This window comes from Olea europaea, unplaced genomic scaffold, assembly GCF_002742605.1.
Source record: "Olea europaea var. sylvestris unplaced genomic scaffold, O_europaea_v1 scaffold2181, whole genome shotgun sequence".
Taxonomy (NCBI): Eukaryota; Viridiplantae; Streptophyta; class Magnoliopsida; order Lamiales; family Oleaceae; genus Olea; species Olea europaea.
Window position 1 is genome coordinate 1 of NW_019239814.1, and position 5686 is coordinate 5686.

Here is a 5686-nt window from a genome sequence, read left to right on the forward strand (position 1 = left end):
TATATTCTTTTAAAAAATATAAAAAGTCTTCAAAAATCTTCAAAATCTTTAAAAGTCCATAATAAAAGTCTCCACAAATCCAGAAAAAACTTTTATTAATTCCTATCAAATACATAGAAATCACTTAAAATTCCACAAAGTCCACAAAATTCATCCACTTTAAAAAGTCTCCCTAAATTTTTAAAAGTCCCAATTGAATACATCCCCCTAAAATAAAAGCATATATTCAATATAATAAAATTGTTACCTAAAGGGACTTACAAGAGCCAAACAATGATGTAATCATGAATCTCATAATAGACACGACTATGGTGGCAAAGCGACAACTGAATCGTCCTAGCGACTGTGTCAATCAACAGGAATAAAAAGAAAATCATATGCAAATAATGTAAGAAATTTTTTTTATTTTGGTTTTTTTTCCTTTACGAAATCAAACTAATTTACATACAACAAGCATGACAATAACTCAGCCCAAAGCACAAAACTGAGCCTAAGTGCATATATTAATAATGTAGGCCCAACACTACGAGGTATATTGTGGGCTGTCGATTTTCTGTGAAGAAACAGCGTCGATCAGAGTTGGGAGGCTCGATTGACAACGATTGTGATAGTGGTAGAGACTTAGAGGAAGTTAATTGCTTGGGTCATCAGTTAGAAGTAGCTGGCGGGTGGTGGATTGGATGTTGAAGTCAGTAATTGATGGAAGTCGCCTGCGTCTGAGATGACGGCAACTTTTTGGGAGGGTATGGTTGGGCATTGCGGCTGGGTGGGTCGCCAGCGTGGAGGACCGAATTTACTGGAAGTGGGATTGGGTTAATCAGTGAGATTTAGGGCTGGTGGCGAACGGAACGACAATGGCTACTGGGAAGCAGGGAGACGACGGTGATAATGACTGCGACTGTCACTTTGGTGTGTGTGGGAATACATGTATAAGCTGCAGAGGTTAATAGGTTTGGCTAGTTGTGAGTTCAGTCAAGTGGGAATTGGTGTGGTGTATGTAACGTTGCGGTGAACATTTGTAACCAACAGCGGTTGTTGACTGAATTGCATAGCATTTGTAACCAACAGCGGTGTCGTATATATTGCATAGCATTTGTAACCAACAGCGGTAGTTGGTTTTGTATGTGGGCGGTTTTCAATGATGAAGTTATGGTTATTGTAAGAGAGGAGGGAGGCAGTGGCGACTGATTGCTTTGTGGGTTATGGAATTATTTGGTGGGAATTGTATCTAGTGGTTCTTGAGCAGCACTGGCGAACCGGGAAAAGGGAATTGCAACAGCAGGTGATGGGTTTACTGGTTGTGTGTATGGAGTATGTATGAAATGGATGAAGAAAAATTACTCAAGTTTAACTTTGATGTAGGACCAATAAGTCAGAATAAGAATTAACCACAGCAAGAAGAACAAGAAGAGAAATGACTGTTAGGAAGAGGAGGGAGAAGGGCGAAACAGAGAAATAGGGGAAGAAGGAGAGAGAAAACATGGCTACAAACCAAATGCAATTTAATTCATTCATCAAACTGTCTTGCAATTTTAGTTATCAACATATAAATAACAAAAGAAACCTAATATTCACGGGCTTGGGCTAGACCTACTAAACAAGCCCAATGAAATAAAAGACATCAATAAATAAAACAAGAAGCAAATTAATTTGGGTCGATGTCCGCATGGAAAAGAGGATAGAGAATCAGCAGGTGGACCAAGATGAAATTACACTTGAACAATACCTCCAGGTAGTTCTTTCCACGAAAATAATTAATTTCTAGTGCTTGACCAATAAGGCATGCTTTCTTCCCAACACTCTGTTTGACTATCCATGAGCCATGCAAAATAGATTGAAGCTATCATTATATGAGTTTCACGTTTTGATTGCTGGTGGTGACTAGTGAGGACATGAATTGTTTAATAAAAAACATCGTAGATGACTATTTTTATGAAACTGGCAACAGATAGGATCTGATAAATGACGTGTTGACATTTCCATGTGTAAATTTTCAAGTGGCAACTTCACATAATATTTGTCTACATTGTCCACGGATTTACATATCACATTCAAAAGAACCATATTTCTCAATTGATCATACCAAATACACAAAATAATTTCACAATGGTATGGGCAAACAATCCAGTATAACACGTTACAGGCTCAGATTGAACAAATTCTACTTGGTTTTGTCAGTAACTTGGTTGCAAAAAGCTAGCCTTCATAATTGATTGGACATTGTCAGACGGCCACACCACCATGTAGAAAAGATCTAAAACTCGAGGAATTCAGATCAAGCAAATCCAATTGTTAAACAAATCCTGTAAAAGCATATATTGCAGCAGCTCATGTAGGTTTCAGCAACACCATTTGAGTTATCCTAACTTCAGCCTTGAATTCAATCACACAATAAAAATATTCTTAGCACAATAAATGATAGACTGGGGATTTCTTAAATTTCACTAGGGGAAGAATCATCAAGACTGATGTTCAATACCAACCAAGAGAAGTAAGACAGCACACTTCAGTGCAGATTAAAGCTTGATGGCATCCAATTACACACAATACTGATAATAAAGAGGCGATGACATCCTGCACTGAGAGGTCGAAGGAAAACTCTAAGCTAATTTCCCATTTCTTTTCCACACAGAAATGGAAGTCCAGGGTAACAGTAAGTTAGATATGATTAATAATACAACTGTTCCACATCTTTATCAAAGTTCAACTCATCTCCAATGATCCTTCATATTGGTAATAAATTTGTGATAGCACCAATAAATGACAAACCCCAAACTCAATAAGTGTGTCTACATTTTACTTAAACCAAATGAAGGCCAAGTGAATAGTTAATGAGTATTCGAACAAGAGAATAGTGATTAGGAGATACACCTCAATTTTGTCATAAAGAAGAATTATAAAAACTAGAATTCCATGGTTCAAATAATCAGTGACATATTGAAAAGCAAAACAAGAGAAAATAAGGAAAATATAAGTTATGAAAGACTGGTCCAAAAGCAAGAGAAAATTGAGTGAACACTCAACTGCAAATTATAATGAGCAGACAAATGAAAAGAAAAACTAACCAATGAGTTCAATGCAATAGCATGCAACATTAACTGCATTGACCTTAGATAAGCATCATCCCCTTTGACAAAACTCTCTAGCAAGGGAGAATCTTCAATAGGAGTACTCATCATATAGTATAAAGTAAGGCTATATGTTGTTGAACCTGGAACCTAGATTTTTAAAATGAAAATGAGTAATAAAAGATTATCCTTATACCTCCAAATAGTAAATATACTCAAGTGAAAGAGGTCCATTACCTGTATGTTCACAGTAAAGGAATTCTGTGTCTCCCTTTGCTGCATATTTCTACATATTAGACATAGCAGCTTCTTTTCAGTCATTGATCACTACATGAACCATGATCTATGCCCCCAGGGTGGTCACCAAGATCATCTTCTCGCTTGTCAGATCTCTACCAGTCAGCGACAACCATTTCCATTAATGTGCCTTTTGCTTTAATCTGGGAAGAGTAACATATAACAATAAATTCAGTGAGGCTAGAAAGCAAAACTCTGTCATTTATCAGAATATATTGAAATTCTAATAAATTCTTTTCACATTTTCCAGCTTATTTTGGCCTTCAACCTTCAATTCTTGTTTACTTTGTAACAAGCTACTCTCTCATTAGCTCACCGATGAGAAATCAGATGATAAGAAATCTGATTTTGCTGTGAACAATTCCCGCAAGGCTACAGAGACAACAGTAAAGCAAAAGAGTCACAAAATATAAATATCTAAATAGATTTAAAAACAACTGCATTGGCATAAATGGGGAGACAAAGATTAGGAAGCACCCGACTAGCCTTCTAACATACAAACTGTTACAGATCAGGCTGATGATGTCTGCATATATGATTTCCAGAATTTCCAGTCAATAGCAAGCATGTGCCTCACTACTGATCGTTTCACTTGATTTGATGGAGAAATCACATAGCCACCACCTGTGATGAGTGCAAAATGTCATCTCATCAGTCAAACAAGTTCAATTATAGAGTAACTGAGCCTGTAACACAAGTCCAGTAAAATAAACATTGAATGATTAAAGCTCATAAGCATGTGAGATGTCAATTTGTAAGACACAAGTACTTGAGTATCCATGCAAGTAAAACACAAGCTACCAGTGAAGCCCAACAAAACCTTGTATATCCAAGGGTGAAAAAGATATAACAATTTTCCACTAGTACCATATGTTTAGCATTCGTTACTTTTTAGGCAGGCACGGACATAGCCTTTTCAAGGTGGACACTTTTGGTGGAACACAGAATGGTGCAGAATCATTGCAAGTTAAAAAAAAAAGAAAGTTATCTTCCAATTGAGTAGACCATTTGGTGAATTGACTGTTTGATTTGAGATAACAATATTGCCATATGTTCCAAAATCCTCCCTTCTCCAATAGCACTGCAAAAGAAGATCTCTTTGCTTCATACCCCTGCAAAAAGTATCTCATGCATCAAATGTCATAGAAACTAAGAAACAAATTTCATAGAGACGCATGAACCAGACCAAGGTAGGCAATCATGATATAGGAGCTTGTGAACTATAACAGTATGACCATCAAGATGTTCAATCACAGAGCCCTTGTGAAAACAGAAGTCCCATTTGCATAGAAAATAGTATTTCATCATTGAAACCAAAGATTAAAATATAAAAGGATCCAACAATTTGGCATAAGCTAAGTTCCGGTAAATCATCAAAATTGCCACCAATCTCAATTAGCTTAGAGGTTACTCCAGGTACGAGAACCTTCCAGGTTGAAGTTTTTAATTTTCTCAAGGAAAGTAATGTATGACATGAAGAAACAATTAATTTTACGGTTCACTAAGAGAATTTAATGTGAACATTCAGCATGTAAATTGTAGAGAACATTCGATAATTCAAAAATTCTATGTTTCTAAAATAAAAAGCTCCACAAAATTTCTGCCGTTTATCATTTTTGAAAACTGAAACAATATAGAGGATGGTCAAGACTCAAAATAGACAGAAAATAACTCCTCTACAAGAGTGCTTCGCCTACAGAGAATTTCTGTTTATACTTTTTACAGCGGGATCAAATTCTTTGTAATAATGACTATTGCAAATTGCAAAGGAAGGCTCATGCAAAACTCAAAATATGGAAGGACAAGTTAGGAACAAACAGAGATAACGAGAAATGAAAATTGAAAAGTTGATTAAAATACATGAGTAGAAACATTTTCAGATCAGATCTTCTGCATGTTTTTTGTTGACCCCTAAAAATGTGTCAACATCTGTCAATCTTAGCTGACGTCCACATAAGTTGATTAAGGTAGACTTTGAACGGATTAGGAGATTCAGATTTCAGTTACACACACAAATATAGGAATGAAATATTCATGACCGAAAGCAATTTGAGAAAAGGATGGTTCGAACAAGCATTTGTAGAGAGGAATCAATAATGTATGTTTGCATGTATATTTTCTCATCCTTTACAATGTTACAAAAGCTTCTATTTATAGTGTCTTAGCCAAACTAGCCACCACTGGATTAATCCATGTGGCTCCATCTAATTGACCGGAGTGTTACTGTAAGTATTATATCCTAGGTCCAATCGACTTTGGACATAAATACTTTTATATATAATTAATACAATTAAATGGCAGATCTATTATTTAATTAATAG

The 5686-nt window shown here is 35.9% G+C and overlaps 1 long non-coding RNA gene across 4 annotated transcripts in view; it reads right to left on the reverse strand.

Annotated features, from left to right (window-relative positions):
• Positions 1-1986: 1986 nt before the first annotated feature.
• Positions 1987-5686, reverse strand: part of LOC111380684 — a 6246-nt gene continuing 2546 nt past the window's right edge. For 2 of the 4 annotated variants that reach the window (XR_002700217.1, XR_002700216.1), the window contains 4 exons: positions 3843-4477; positions 3607-3737; positions 3306-3508; positions 1987-3218 (listed from right to left, as the gene is read on the reverse strand). This is a non-coding gene — a long non-coding RNA (uncharacterized LOC111380684). The remainder of the gene's footprint in view (positions 3219-3305; positions 3509-3606; positions 3738-3842; positions 4478-5686) is intronic. The other 2 variants (XR_002700218.1, XR_002700219.1) reach the window with 2 other exon arrangements.